We start from the raw sequence: 17,000 nt of genomic DNA, 5'->3' as shown, positions 1-17,000 counted from the left end.
GTTCATGAAGAAAGGGCTAGAGCGAGTTGAATCGCAAACAAGGTTATTGTGTGCGAACTCCGCCCAAGGAATCAGACCGACCCAATCGTCCTGGTGTTCGGAAACAAAGCAACGCAGATACTGTTCGATCTTTTGATTGGTACGTTCAGCAGCTCCGTTAGACTGAGGGTGATAGGCCGAGGAGAAGTTCAATTTGATGCCCATTTGAGAACAAAAGGATCTCCAGAAACGTGAGACAAATTGAGAGCCTCTATCAGAGACAATCTCCGAAGGAATCCCATGTAGGCGAAAAACCTCTCTTGCAAAAATCTCCGCCAATTCAGGAGAAGTCGGAAGTTTAGGTAATGGCACGAAATGGGCCATCTTAGTAAATCTATCCACCACCGTGAGAATAACAGTCTGTCTCTTGGAAGCAGGCAAATCAACGATAAAGTCTATGGATAAACAGGACCAAGGTTTCTCAGGAATGTCCAAGGGGTGTAACAGGCCACATGGAGATGCATGAGGTAGTTTAGTCTTGGCACAAGTTTCACAAGCTGCGACGAACTCCTCAATATCTTTTCGCAGTGAAGACCACCAGAAATCCTTGGATATCAAAGAGTATGTCTTGCGAATACCAGGATGACCAGCTATTTTACTTTCGTGAAAACATTGTAAGAGCTCCAGTTGAAGTTCAGGAGGAACAAAGTTTCTTCCCTCAGGAGTGTTTCCGGGAGCTAGATGTTGTGACTTCAAGATCTGGTCAAGTAGCGGAGAATGAATTTTGAGACTGGTATTAGCAATAATATTGCATTTGGGTACAATGGAGGACATAAGTGGTTCAACTGAAGCAGAGGGCTCATATTGGCGAGATAGCGCATCGGCTTTAGAATTCTTTGACCCAGGTCTGTAAGTCAGAACGTAATTGAAATGGGTAAGAAACAACGACCAACGAGCCTGCCTGGAGGACAACCGCTTAGCCTCTCCGATATAAGACAAATTTTTGTGGTCAGTTAGAATGGTAACAGGATGTAATGTACCTTCCAATAAATGTCTCCACTCTTTCAAAGCCTTGATAACCGCTAGTAATTCTCTGTCACCAATGTCATATCTGCTTTCAGTACCGGTCAATTTTTTAGAGAAAAATCCACATGGATGTAATGGTTTATCAACCCCCAACCTTTGAGATAGAACAGCACCTAAACCAGTCTCTGATGCGTCTACCTCAAGTAGAAAAGGCAGAGAAGTGTCGGGGTGAACTAAAATTGGAGCGGAAGCGAAAAGCTCCTTGAGGGTTTTGAACGCAAGGAGAGCTTCAGTAGTCCAATTCTTAGTATCAGCCCCCTGTTTGGTCATATTAGTGATAGGTGCGATAATGGAAGAATAGCCCTTAATAAAGCGCCTATAATAATTAGAAAAACCAATAAATCTCTGTACGGCTTTAAGACCTTTGGGTAAAGGCCACTCTAGAATGGATTGGAGCTTATCCGGATCCATCTTAAATCCCTCCCCAGAGATCACATAGCCGAGAAAGGTTACCTGGGTTTGATCAAAGCTACATTTCTCCAACTTGCAGTACAAGCCATGCTGGAGAAGCTTGTGCAAAACCCTCCTGACTTGCTTGTGATGAGTCTCAATCTCACTAGAATGAATGAGTATATCATCTAGGTATACAATGACGCAATCTTGCTGAAATTCCCTAAGAACCTCATTTATCAGATCCTGGAATACAGCTGGCGCATTGCATAACCCAAAAGGCATAACAGTATATTCATAGTGACCATATCGAGTATTGAATGCCGTCATCCACTCATGTCCCTGCTGGATTCTCACCAAGTTATATGCCCCTCTGAGGTCTAACTTGGTGAAAATTGTAGAGCCCTTCAAACGATCGAAGAGTTCGGTGATCAAGGGAATCGGGTAGGCATTTTTAATGGTTATCTTATTCAAGCCTCGATAATCAATACAAGGTCTCAAAGAACCATCTTTCTTTTTAACAAAAAAAAATCCAGCCCCGGCAGGGGAGGAGGACCTCCTGATGAATCCCTTGTCTAAATTCTCGTGAATATACTCCTCTAGAACTGAGTTCTCTTTAGTAGATAATGGGTATACATGACCTCTGGGAGGCATGGTACCAGGGAGTAGGTTAATTTTGCAATCAAAGGACCTGTGTGGGGGTAAGGTATCGGCTTTCTTTTTGTCAAATACTGCCTTTAAATCTAGATACTGAGGCGGAATTTGTGTCTCTGTAGGATTGTCAGAGGTAGTCGATGTGTTAGTTAATCCGAGAGGTAAGACCTTCCGCAAGCATTTTTCTTGACAATTCTTTCCCCACGAAACTATCTCCCCAGACTCCCAATTAATAATAGGGTTGTGTCTCCTCAACCAGGAGTACCCCAGGACTATGGGAATAGACGGAGAAGAAATGAGCATTAAGGATATATCCTCTTTATGTAGGATGCCAACAGTTAAGTTAATCGGTATGGTCTCATGGAAAATAACAGGCTCAAGTAACGGTCTACCATCGATGGCCTCAACAGCCAGTGGTGTCTCTTTTAACTGGGATGGGATAGCATGCTTGGCAACAAAACCCTGATCTATAAAGCTCTCAGCAGCTCCAGAATCGATTAGTGCCATAGTCTTTACTACTCCCTTCTCCCACCTCAAAGAAACGGGTAACAGAAGCCTGAACTCTTTGTAGTTGTGAATAGAGGACAAAGTAGAAACACCCAAGGCCTGTCCTCTAGAGAAACTTAGGTGCGAGCGTTTCCCGAACGATTAGGACAATTTAGGCGTAAATGTCCTCTGACTCCACAATACATACATAAACCCTCCCTTCTTCTGTACTGTCTCTCTCTCTCTGTGAGATGAGTACTGCCTATCTGCATAGGTTCAGAAATACGTAAGTCCTCGAACTCAGAATTTTGAAAGGTAGGCGCTAGTTTAAAGGAGGGTCTACGGTTCCTATCTCGAGTGTTCTGCCTCTCTCTTATGCGTTCATCAATACGAGATATAAAAGAAATTAAATCCTCCAAATTCTCAGGGAGTTCTCTAGTAGCGACCTCGTCAAGAATTACATCTGATAACCCATTCAGAAACACATCTATATAAGCCTGTTCGTTCCACTTAACTTCTGCCGCCAAGGACCTGAACTCTAGTGCATAGTCTACAAGTGTTCGATTGTCCTGTCTAAGGCGCAACAGTAATCTAGCTGCATTGACCTTTCTACCAGGAGGGTCAAAAGTTCTTCTAAACGCAGCTACAAAGGCATTATAATTATAGACTAGTGGATTATCATTCTCCCATAAAGGATTGGCCCATCTCAGAGCTTTCTCAATGAGTAAAGTAATAACAAATCCAACCTTCGCTCTATCTGTAGGATAAGAGCGGGGTTGTAATTCGAAATGGATGCTAATCTGGTTCAGAAAACCACGGCACTTCTCCGGTGACCCGCCATAGCGTACTGGTGGGGTAATACGGGAAGAAGCACCTACAGTGGCTACCTCTAGACCTGAGACTGCAGGAGAAATAGAAGGAGTACGTGTCTCCTCAGGTGGGTTACTAGCACGAGACAAAAGTGCCTGTAGTGCTAATGCCATCTGATCCATCCTATGTTCCATGGCGTCAAACCTGGGATCAGAAGAACCAAGCTGACTGTTTGTACCTGCAGGATCCATTGGCCCTGTCGTAATGTCAGGATCGGGACAGGGATCCAACACGCAGAGTACAAAGAGTGGAAAGGTACGTATACCGGGCCTTAGAATGGCCGGACTAACGTACCGAGAGTAATAGAGAATAGTCAGAGACAAGCCGAGGTCGAGGGAACGAGAAGACAGATGAGCGAGAGACAAGCCGGGTCAAGGGAGAACAGAGAAGCAGGGAAGTACAACAAGCCGAGTCAAAACCAAATAGAGCAAACTAGAATACCAGAGCACTGAGTGACTAGACAAGCTAGAACCACGACAGGGCAATGAGCTGAAGAGAGAAGTAAGCTTAAATACCCTGGCTCCGGATGGTAAGCACGCCTCTGACAAGTGCCGATTGGATATCGGACACTTGAGTGGCAGGTCGCTCGTGATAGCGTCATGACGTCACGTATTGAGCGTCCTGCTAGAAAAGGACGTGGATTCCTCGCGGCCGGTGTTTAAGTGGCTGGATGAACCGCGAGGAACGGAGGAAACAGCTCGCCTGGACGGATAAACCACCAAGTCTCTACCTCCCTTAGAGGTAGAGGCCTCAGGTACCCTGACAATCCCCCAGGGGACTGAAACCGGTCGGGCCAGCCTCACCCTGGGTCCGGTACTCTCCACCCGATGTGTTTCACTGATTTTTGTCAACTTTTTATGCCAAAATAAACTGATTGCTTGTTCTTTCGTTGTAAATTTCGGGAGCTGGTCTGACATGCGACCATCTCGCTCGGCGGCCTGGCCCCGCCCCCCCGTAAAAGTATCTTTTGTTCCCCCTGGCTCAAACTGTAAAAGTAAAACATCCCCACAATGCATCCTGGCTTCCTCCCTTCTGCCCTGGAGATAATTGGAGAAGGAATCTAATTATCTCCAAAGACAGAGCCAAACTCCATTACCCACATGGCAGACAAAAAGACAGTAAAAAACATAAAATTACATACTGATACATTTAGTACATAAAACACACATTTCTACATATCCCCAGATAGCTTTGATCTGACTGCACATTATTAGATGAATGGCACTCCGATCACACGAATAAGCCTTTCTGCAGGGAAAATAAACAGTTTAACCTGCAGGGCCATAGTCCAAAGGCAAGAGGCGGGCAAGCAGCCCCCTCCAAGGACACGTGGCGAGGTCGGTTTCGCCACACGTGGTGCTGTTGCCGAGGGAACGGGTGTGACCGTTGAATAGAGTGCGTGTATAGTATTCGTTGGAAACGACGTTCCATTGCTAAGTATGGGCGCGTCGGACTCGACGATTTTGGATCCCTTAGGATGCATGTTAAAGAATTTTAAAAAGGGATTTACAAAATGTGATTTTGGGGTTAAAATGTCTTCTGTACGTTTGAATACATTATGTACTAGGGAATGGCCTACTTTGGTTGCCGCATGGCCGTGTACACGTGGCTGTATCAGGTAGGCCTGAACTTTACGGACAGTTTCCATACATTGATTGTTGGAGGCAGGCCGTAAACGACTCGCCAAGGTGGATCCGAATATGCCACGAGGAGCAATGTCGCCTCATGGTGGCCAGGACTCGTTTGTCCACTAGGGCCATGGTTACGCCCATTTTGGACACGCCCCCTGAGTCCGAGATCCCTATGCCGCCCCCTTACTTCTCCTCAAGGGGAAGTGATACAGGAAGTTCTACACCCCTTTCCCCGTTGTCCCCATCTGCTTCCTCCTCTAGCTCAGAATCCATCCCCCTCATTACTAAACCTCCCCTTCCGGTACCAACCCCTGTTAAAACTGCATATCCTGATTTGGCACCATTTCAAGCTTCCGGTCAGGCTTCCTCTAGCCCGGCTCGGAATATTCTATTCACCGACCTTCCCCACAATAAAGCTTCTACATCCCCATGCCTTACTACCCCTCGACTGGAACCCCTAACCGACGCCCCTCAACAAAGCCCTGTACTAACCTGACAACTGACCGGTACCCAAAAACCTAAACATTATCAGATGCCACTTCGTTTGACTCCCGGGTCAGCATACCTTAATGATGTAGGTCAAATGGTGTATGCTGACTCAGTCTTCGTATATGTCCCATTCACAACTACCGATCTCTTGAATTGGAAAACCCATAATTCCTCGTATACTGACAAACCACAAGCCATGACCGACCTGTTCACCTCGATAGTCCAGACGCATAATCCTACTTGGGCTGATTGCCAGCAATTACTAATGACATTGTTTAACAACGAGGAGAGGACTAGGATAAACCAAGCGGCCATTAAAGCACTGGAAGAAGAAGCCCGTACATTAAATCAAGCTAATCCAGTAGCATGGGCCGCAACTCATTATCCTAATTCTGATCCCGAATGGGATGTTAATGGCGCAGACATGGTTCATTTAAAAGCCTACAGAGACGCTATAATTGCTGGCATGAAAGCCGGAGGGAAGAAAGCTATAAATATGTCTAAGACGGCTGAGGTGTTACAGAAAAGTGATGAACCGCCCAGTGTCTTTTATGACCGATTATTGGAGGCATACCGTTTGTATACCCCCTTTAATCCGGAAGCCCCTGAGAATTCCCGAATGGTAAACTCTGCCTTTGTCAGCCAAGCCTACGGAGATATTAAGCGCAAGATACAAAAGTTAGAAGGGTTTGTAGGAATGTCCATCACCCAACTAATGGAGGTAGCTAATAAAGTTTACATGAATAGGGAATCAGAGAATAAGAAAGAGGAAGAGCGCAAGATGCGTAAAAAGGCGGACATGCTAGCGGTAGCGATCGCAGGTGTAGACAGACGGGGACCAGATAGAGGCGACAGTAAGTGGAATAGAGAACCCCTGAGTAGGAATCAGTGTGCATACTGTAGAGAAGAAGGGCATTGGAGAAGCGAGTGTCCAAAAAGGGAGCAGTATGAGAGAGACCAACCCAGGGCAGGATATGGAAACTTTAGAGGTAGAGCGAGAGGTAGAGGAGGTCCCGGAGGGAGTAATGGTAATAACAGAGGTAGTGTTAGAGAAGACAGATATTATCCCGCAGCGCAAAGGTCCCGCAATAGAGAAGATAGGGACTTTGTAGGATTGGCTGACACGGTCATGGAAGACTATTGATACCGACCGGGCTCCATCCCCCTTGGCCGAGCGGAGCCTATGGTCGAAGTATCAATAGGGGGAAAAAGGAGTGCATTCATGATTGATACTGGTGCTGAACATTCGGGGGTGACTGATCTGGTTGCTCCTCCATCTGGAAGAACTATCACCGTAATAGGAGCAACTGGAAGAAGTGCTGCAAAACCGGTTCTTAAAAGTCGACAATGTGCATTGGGAGGCCACGTAGTAAAACATCAATTCCTTTATATGCCTGAATGTCCAGTCCAATTGCTGGGACGTGATTTGCTATCCAAACTACAAGCGCAGATAACGTTCCTACCAAATGGAACAACATCTTTAAAGTTTAATGGACCTTCAGGTATTATGACATTATCTGTACCAAAGGAAGAAGAGTGGCGACTTTATACAGCGTTGACTAGCCAAAACCCTAAGAGTGATGAATCCTTATTCAACATACCAGAAGTTTGGGCAGAGAACAACCCACCAGGACTGGCCCGCAATATTCCACCCATTCGAATTGAACTAAAACTTGGGGTTTATCCAGTGAGCCTACGGCAATATCATATCCCGCAGAAGGCTAAGAAGAATATTCAATCGTATCTGGATAAGTTCATACGCAATAAAAGTGGCCGAAGTGACTCCGTGGATTCATCACTCCAGGGTTAAACCAGCAGCAGTAGATTCTTGGCAAGCTACAACAGATCCAGAGAATCCCTGCAAGATCCGGTTAAAGCGCACGACTCAGTCGGAGTGACGAGGAAACCTTGTGGATTACAATTATTGTTGTTTCAGAGATTGGTAAGTGAGTGTTTAGACGGCCATAATAATGCCTGTCCGCTCACCAACGTTTTATTAAAAGCCAGGAAAGTCTCGAGGGGACCCCTGTGAAGACGAGCAGAACTCCATTCCCTGCAGCCCTTACATCCTGGAAGCTGAGGTGCCATCGCACGGACGAAGATTGAGGATGCAGCCGACGAAAGATGTGCTAATGATAATGTTTATTTATATGTCTTTTTATATTCAGGAAGGTAGAGGTACCGACATTCCTAGCTGTGAGGTTTGCATTAAGACTACAAGAACAGGTAATCATATTTCCCAGACCCTAATTTGGCATTCGCAATATGAGTGTAAAGGTGATGTGTCTAGGTGTAGATACTTAAATATAGAGTATAGTGTATGCCATTTAGGAGTAGGAGAACCTAAGTGCTTCAGTCCGGAGTATCAACCCCGTACAATTTGGTTGACCCTCAGGAATGGAGATCCTCAGGGGACCCTAATAAATAAAACTGAGTTAGAAACCGTACATTCTTCGGGTGTTCTGCTATTTGATGCATGTAAAGCGATATCAAGTGGTAGAAAGACGTGGAATGTATGTGGGGATCTTAAGTGGGAGAGAACGTATGGGTCTAATGATAAATATATTTGTCCCAGTAGTAAAAACAAGTATGTAAGTCCGAGATGCCCAGATAGGGAATATAACTTTTGCTCATATTGGTCTTGTGTGGGGTGGGCAACTTGGGGACAGACAGCAGACAAGGATATGATTGTTACTAAGTTGCCTACCAACCCATACTGTAAGTCTATGGAATGCAACCCAATCCATATTCCTATAAATAATCCTGACCAATTCCTAGATAGATATGGTAACTTATTTGGGTTTCAAATATATGGGACGGGTTTAGACCCTGGTACAATATTGTTTATAGGGATAGAGACCGATACCGTATCATCCCAAACTCATCAGGTATTCCATTCTTTTTATGAAGAGATGAGTGTAGATAATAAGATTCCCCATAACGCTAAAAACCTGTTTATAGATTTAGCTGAGAGTATTGCTGGTAGTCTTAATGTAACCAACTGCTATGTGTGTGGAGGTACTAACATGGGAGACCAATGGCCTTGGGAAGCAAAGGAGGTAATGTCCGGTTCTGAGGCAGTTGAACAATTAATATCTACACAAGCCGATTATCAGATGAGTGTTAGAGGTAAATCTGAGTGGAGATTAAAAACCTCCATCATAGGTTATGTTTGCATAGCAAGGAAAGGAATAATGTTTAATACTTCTGTAGGAGAATTAACTTGTCTAGGGCAAAAAGCTTATGATGATGATACAAAGAATACAACTTGGTGGTCGGCTTCAAATGTCTCAGAACCATCTAACCCGTTTGCAAGATATGCCAATTTGGTACTTTCGGATATAGGACCCCAATATATATGCTCAACCGCATTATAAGGTTACAGGCGGTGGTTGAGATAATTACTAATGAGACCTCACAAGCGCTCAATCTAGCTAAGCATAATACCAGGATGAGGACAGCAGTGTACCAAAATAGGTTAGCCTTGGATTACCTATTGGCAGTAGAGGGAGGTGTATGTGGGAAGTTTAACCTGAGCAATTGCCGTCTTCAAATAGATGACGAAGGGCAAGCAATAGCTGAGCTTACTAGCCATATGGTTAAACTAGCGCATGTGCCTACTCAGGTATGGAAAGGGTATAATCCAAGTAGTTGGTTTGGTAACTGGTATGAGCAGTTTGGAGGGCTTAAGGCATTGGTAGGCGGAGTCATACTGATTTTAATGTTGTGTCTACTCCTGCCATGTCTTACTCCTTTAATAGTTAGGTCTGTGCAGAGCCTGATAGAAAATATAGCAGAGAGGAAGGCTGCAGCACAGATAATGGCCATATATAAATATGAGGCTTTAAATCAGGGAGAACCAATGCAGGAAGAGGAGTGTTGAGGGATTCACATCATAGAAAAGTCTGGTCTGGTTCATAGCAACCTGAGGTATATGCAAACTATGATTAAGTGATGCATCTGGAATTATGAAATAACAGAAGCATCAAAGGGGGGAATGTGATGTAATTCCAGTAAAATACAAGTTTAGCAGGCTAAGATTGCCACAAGGCATATGTATGTACATGTGTTTGTAGTATCAGTTAGTTAGTTACACGGAGCTAAGATACTGTCATCATTGTACTGAGCATGTGCAGGAATGTAGAAACTGGAATTACGCGTCCCTCTCCTTTGTTTCAGATGAGCCACGTGGTTAGACCGGATGGATGAGTTTAGACTCTATTCATTGAATAGGTTAAGGGTATGCGTGGGCGTAGCTAATTATGGGAGGAGCTACAGTGCTATATAAGGAATGTACTCTATGTATTCAGTGCTCAGATCTATGCTGTTTTCGGTGACATTAGTCCCTCTGAGTCCCGATTGGTGAACCGAATAAAGAATCTCTTCCTTCCTGAAGAAACCTGTGTCCATCTCTCTGTGCTTGGCTTCCGTCAGTTTCTCCGGTATCAATACTGACACAAACACACAGACACATACACTGATCGACATACTGACACACATACACAGGCACATACACTGACAGACACACTGACACCCACGTACATTCACATACACTGACAGAAATACTGACACATACAGATACAAACACTGACAGACATACGGACACACACACACACACAGATAGACATACTGCCACACACATCTAAAATGTACATTTTTAAACCCTCCAGTTTCTCACCTTTTGTTGGAGGGTGCCTTTGCGGCTGTCAATTCCTCCAAGCCGGTGCCAGAAAGCAAGGAGCCTGGTCACGGTGTTAAAGGGCGACAGTGCCCGACCGGGTCCCTGCTGATACAAGCCCACAGGGTGGCCCTAAGTGCATGGGCCACCCGGTGGGATTCAGAGGATGGAAAAAAAATTGATGATGGCAGCGGGTCCCACGGGCACCTGCCTTGGGCCCCCCAGGAGAAACTGGGCCAGGCTAGCTGTCCCGTTTGCCCCTCGTTAAAGATGGCCCTGCCTTTAGTATATGACAGGATCTGACAGCCACATACGTGCACCTTAGGTCAGACAATGTTTGAAAACTGACAGTCTCTATGATATGCCCTGTTTCACTCCCTGCACTGAATAAGGAAGACCATAGAGACTTTCATTTTTCAAACACTGTCTTACCCAAGGTGTATGTATATGGCTGAAGTATCCTGTCATATACTAAAGGTAGGGATGAGTATATTGTTACAATGGTACCTGTCAAGGGGCAGGATATATAAGGCAGGAATGAAATGAAAGTAAGGACTGCTGGTGAACCTAGTGTCAGGGTCATGGGCGCCCAAGGCTCATTGTTCCATGTGAGAAATGAAGGCCAGCTCATATGGTCCGATCACACAGAAGAGCTATTGTAGCTCAAATTGCTGAAAAACTTAATACTGGCTTTGATAGAAAGGTGTCAGAACACACAGTTGCCATTTTCTTTTAGATCAGGTGGATGGCCAGGTGCATGTGTCATTTACCTGGGGAAGTGATTGCAGCAGGATGCACTGTAGGAAAAAGGCAGTGTTATGCTCTGGGCAAAGTTCTGATGGGGAACCTTGGGTCTTGGCATTCATGTGGACATTGACACAGTGGCGGATCCAGAGCCTGATCTCGGGAGCAATGTGTGGGCAATGTGTGTGTATATGGGGGGCAGGGGCAATGTGTGTGTGTGTGTGTGTGTGTGTATGGGGGGCAGGGGCAATGTGTGTGTGTATGGGGGGGGCAGGGGCAATGTGTGTGTGTATGGGGGGCAGGGGCAATGTGTGTGTATATGGGGGGCAGGGGCAATGTGTGTGTGTATATGGGGGGCAGGGGCAATGCGTGTGTGTATGGGGGGCAGGGGCAATGTGTGTGTGTGTGTGTGTGTATGGGGGGCATACATGCCCCCCCCCCCCCGGATCCGCCACTGCATTGACAAGTACCACCTACCTAGAGTTTGTTGTAGACCATGTATACTCCCTTATAGCAATGGTGTTCCCTGATGGTAGTGGCCTCTTTCAGCAGGTTAATGCACCCTGCCACACTGCAAAAATTGTTCAAGAATGGTTTGAGGATCATGACAAAGAGTTCAAGGTGTTGTCTTGGCTGGCAGATTCCTCAGATCTCAATCCGATCCATGGAGGGTCCACCTCGCAATTTGCAGCACTTAAATGATCTACTGCTAATGTATTGGTGCCAGATACCAAGGGACACGCTCAGAGGTCTTGTGGAGTCCATGCCGTAATGTATCAACGCTGCTTTGGCAGCAAAAGGGGGACCTACACAATATTAGGCAGGTGATTTTACTGCTGTGGCTGACCAGTGTATAGAATTTTGAGGTGACAATTGTCTTTTAAGTCATCGGATGACATAAAGAGTGAGAAAATGCATTAGTAAACCAATCATCCTCTGTGAGTATTTAAGTATGAGCCAAGAGATTTACCACTGCACATTACGTACTAAAAGCCACAGAGGGTTAATATGTTCAACACTTGTGGTTTATTCATATACAGTTATATGCTATGTTTTTGTTTGTTATTGGCTTAGCAGATCATCCCCTATTTATGTATATAATATGTTCATGAGGAATTTGCACAGAATCAGGGATTCATGGTAATGAATGAAGGAGCAATCTTGGGAACATTTCAAAACGTTTCTTAAGCAGTCATGATTTCAGTTGACTGCAGCACCCTCTACTGGTACTCTGTCCAACAGTGTTAGCACTTTGTAATCTATATTTTACAAGTATTAGTAATAACACATACACTATACGGGCAAACATATTTAAACACAGGGCATTTTATGACATTGCATTCTAAATACATAGATCGTAATATGTAGTTGCTGCTCCCTTTGCAGCTATAACAGTTTCCACTGTTCTGGGAAGGCTTTCAACATGATTTCAGTGTTTATGTGGGAAATTCTGCCCATTCACCCAATAGAGTATTTGTGAGGTCAAGCACTCATTTTGGATGAGAAGGCCTGGCTTACAATCTACTTTCCAGTTCATCCAACAGATATTCGACTGGGTTGAGGTCAGGGCTCTGTGCCAGCAAGTAAAGTTCTTCCACACAAAACTCATCCAACCATGTCTTTATGGACCTTGCTTTGTGCACTGGGGCCCAGTCGTGCTGGGGAAAAAAAAATGCCTTGCCCAAACTGTTCCCACAAAATTAGAAGCATAACATTGTCCAAAATGTCTTGGTCTGCTGACACATTACTATTTTCCTTTACTGAAAGTAAGGGACTTAGCCCAACCCCTCAAAAATGGCCCCGTACCATTAGTTCGCCATCACCAAACTTTTCATTTACACAATGCAGTCAGGCAGCAATCTTTTGGCATGAAACCAAGACTCGCCCCTCAGACTGCCACCCATTTAGACTATTTTAGTCTAAAATTTTAAATTCAGTTTTGATTCACCTAAAGTTCCCAACAATTCTCACTCTAACAAATAACCGAGTTAATCTTTATAGAGCTCGCTCTCTCCTATTGCCAAACGATCTCATCCCAGACCCCATCCTTATAAAACCGACTCTCACCTCCTGTCATCCTGCTTCTAGCAGCTGGTGATGTTCTCTCCCAACCCCGGACCCTTTACCTCTTCTGCTCACACTAAGCCAACAAGAAACCATATGAATCTCATCTCAGTACCTTGAAATTTCTAATCATCTGCCAATGTTCAGTGTACTGTAGAAAGCCTGCTTTGTCTGCAGTAATCTGAAATCAACAGCAATACACGATCTCTCTTTATTTCAAATTCTCTCACTGAGACCTGGCTGATCTCCTCTGATCGCACTACTCCTGCTTCTTTATATTTTGATTGCCTACAATTCTTCCACATGCCCAGACTTGACAACTGTTACTAATGCACCTTTTAACCAATTCTCCCTGCCTTATCTTTTCCTTCCTTTGAAATTCACACTATCAGTTTATTTACCCACTGCTTTAAGAATTGCCATTATTCATATCCCCCCCCCCACGGCCATTTTAGCACATTCACCAAAGACTTAGTTTCCTGGCTATGCCACTTCCTCGCCTCTAGCACCCCTGCTTTTATCCTTGGGCACTTTATTATCCTAATCAACAGCTGTGGTGCCTCTCAATTACTTTCTATAACCTTCTCCTTCAGCCTCTCGCAATGGTCTAACTCAATAACTCATACAGTGGGAAACACTCTTGATCTCATCTTCACCAATCTCTGTACTGCCTCTAATCTCTATAATGTTCCTATCCCTCTATCTGACTACCCGGTGACATTGGCATACCCTGTACCCATATCACAACACACTTGGCACACCAATCTAATAGAAACCTCTGCTGTCTTGACCTACAGCAATTCTCCACCAACCTCCCAACTCTCCTTTTACACATCGCAATCATCACCAGCTCTACCTCTGCATCCTCCCTCTACTCAACTGGATATTATGGCACCCCCTATATTTAAACATTGTAAGTGACCCCAGCTACAACCCTGGCACAATAAACTGACCTGTTACCTCCAAAAATGCTGAACACGGCTGGAAGAAGTCTTATTCTGCATCTGACTTCCTCCACTATAAAATTATGTTACGCTCTTTCCTCTGCAAAGGAAAACGAATTCAACAGCCTCTTCCTACTCTCTACCTGAGAACCCAAACATCTTTCACACTGTTAACTCTCTTCTTTGCCCTGTTGCTGCTCCTCCTCCACCTATGAACTTGACCACAACAAACTTCACAACGCACTTCAGAGATTTCCGTGATCAGGAAAGAGTTCTCTAATCTCTCTCCTACCCTGCCTATATTTCCACCAACCCAACACCCTCCTCTGTTCTATGGCCATTGGGCTGCGATAACCATGGGCTGAGGCTGGCAGGGAAGGTCACAGGATCTCCCCCGCCATTCCATACAGGGTCCGCACTATCCGAGCGCCGGCTCCGCTGTGTTCCATGAGGGGCCAGTGGGGAGATCAAAGATATCCCTCACCGGCTCACAGGCAGTTGCCTGCGGCCGTCGGTGGGGGAGAGACGAAGACAGGAGAGGACCCGAAGGAGCTCTATTTTCCATCTCTGCAGGGTTCCTCTCGTGAGGTCCGGAGCGTTGCCATGGCTAATCTAGGCATGAACTCTAGCCCCACAAGCTCACCACTCACCACTAGGACCCCCAGGGATAGCAGCACGCTATGTGGAGCATCTCCCTGGGTCCTTCCTGCTCCCGTGCGCGGTTTAGTCATGCCGGGAGCCGGAATATGACATTATGTTCCAGCGCCAGGCTTAACTTCAGTCAGCGCGCACGAGGGAGCAGTGAGGAAGTGGAACACAGAGCTACCCTTGCTGGCCGCCAGCGTCCTGCTTCCTCCACAGCCGGGTAAGTGTTAGAGTAGGCACCAGCATGTACACACGGCTCGCTGGGCCGCAAGTTTGACATGCTTGATCTACACACACTGGATCCCTATATACACTCTGAATCCTCTACACACACGATCCCTTATACACACTCTGGGTCCTTAAAACACACACTACATTTGACATACACACTAGATTCCTTGTAAGCAAACGCATACTATATTCCCTAAAACACACACTACAGCCCATATGCACACCCTCGCTATATCCCCTATATACACACACACACACACACTTACATTACACCACAAACACAACATGACTGAAACCGACCTATTTACACAATATCACACCACAATCAGCTCACTCTACACACAGGCAATACCATAAGCAGGCCCCAAACACATGCACAGTACTCTTCCCTGGCATTTTTGTCTCCTGGTATCCCATTTATGGAGACAAGTTTGAAGCAAACAACGCAAGCATGTTATAAATTTTACTTGCGCTGTGCAGAACAAATACATGGCCTTTTTCTCATGTTGAGCTCTTCAGCAGAGCTCTGCATGGTCTGCCCTGGAAGAGCATTGAACCAACATGCTCACTTTGAGAGTCACCTGAAAAGGTTTCTGCTCTGTTTTAGTCCTCTAGCCCCACCACTTGTTCCCGTAATCCTACACCCTCACATGTCACTCTGTCTCCTTCTGTGGCTCTGCCCCGCACTAAAATATTCAAACTCTCCCTTTCCTCTGGCATATTTGCTGCACCCTTTAAGTACACAACCATCACCCCAATTCTAAAAAAGCCCTAACCCTAATTTCCCATCCAACTACTGCCCTATCTTGATACTACCGTTTGCTTTCAAGATCCTGGAGAGAGTTGTGTACGCTAGTTGTATCGACTTGCTGTTAAATCCAATGGTTCCTACTCTGTCCTAATTTTCCTTGACCTTTCTGCTGCTTTTTATCATCAACAACTTCTATCTAATCCTCTGTAACTTCGGTCTAGGAGATTCTGCACGTTCCTGGTTCTCCTCCTACCCTCTCCCCTGGCCTCTTTCAGTGTTACTTTTTCTGGCCATTTCTCTCCTCCGCAACCCCTCTCTGTCAGTGTTCCCCTAGGTTCTATCCTTAGTCCACTATTGTTCTCGATCTATACACCCTCCTTTGGCAAACTCATCAGCTCTTTTGGCTTCTGATATTTCTATGTGGATGACGCGCAAATATATCTGTCTACTCCTGATCTCTCGTCGTCCCTTTTGACTTGTGTCAAACTGGCTCTCTGCCATTTCCAACTGGATACCTGCTCATTTTCTTAAACTCGTTCCTAGTTGGCCCTGTTACAGTCTATAATATAATGTATGAAGTGCAAGGCTCATCTTCCTGTCTGCCCATGTCTCCCCACTATTGCAGTCCTTTCATTGGCTTCCTGTAAGATATAGGACTTAAATTCTGGTGCATGCTTACAAATCTCTACACTATACTACCTACCGGTCCTCACTGATACACAAGCATGTCCCATCCAGGTCCCTACACGCTGCCGAAGATCTGCATCTATTCTCTGTTTGTACTTGGGCATCTGAGACATGCCTTCCAGGCTGTGGAACTCCCTTCTCTGCTTCATTAGACTCTCACCCAATCTCAGTTCCTTCAAAAGATTATTCACAACTCTTTTTGAAAACATAAATGAAACAGTTAATAGCTTTCCCTCCTCACACCCCGCTTCCTCTCCTGCAACTGTGTCATCTAATAAACATACCTTTCACTGTAAACTATCCTAGTAACCTACTACTTCACGTACATGAAAAACATCGTACCCTTATCTCTTCAGCCACTTTACCCCACTCCCTCTAGAATTTAAGCTTGTTTGAGCAGGGCCCTCAGCACCCTCTGTTGTGTATCTAGCTTGTCTTGTTGCAATTGCATGTCTGTTAATCCTCCTTTTTTAACCCCTTAAAGACCAAACTTCTGGAATAAAAGGAAATCATGACAGGTCATGTGTCCTTAAGGGGTTAAAGCTCTATGGAATTTGTTGCCGCTTTTCAAATAATCATATAAACAGCCAAACACATACATTACAGCTACCACACTTATATCCTGTTTTGGTTTGTTATATAAAACAAAAACACACTTGTGATTGAGTATT

The 17,000-nt window shown here is 45.1% G+C and overlaps 1 protein-coding gene across 1 annotated transcript in view; it reads right to left on the bottom strand.

Annotated features, from left to right (window-relative positions):
• Positions 1-1,048: 1,048 nt before the first annotated feature.
• PAPOLG (poly(A) polymerase gamma) overlaps positions 1,049-17,000 on the bottom strand; it is a 49,283-nt gene continuing 33,331 nt past the window's right edge. The window contains exon 21 of the transcript XR_010086629.1: positions 1,049-1,061. The gene's annotated coding sequence lies outside the window, so the exon portion shown is untranslated. The remainder of the gene's footprint in view (positions 1,062-17,000) is intronic.

Source organism: Pelobates fuscus, chromosome 2 (assembly GCF_036172605.1).
Source record: "Pelobates fuscus isolate aPelFus1 chromosome 2, aPelFus1.pri, whole genome shotgun sequence".
NCBI classification, from domain to species: domain Eukaryota; kingdom Metazoa; phylum Chordata; class Amphibia; order Anura; family Pelobatidae; genus Pelobates; species Pelobates fuscus.
The sequence above is the reverse complement of the archived record's forward strand: the minus strand, read 5'-3'. Positions and strand labels throughout refer to the sequence as shown.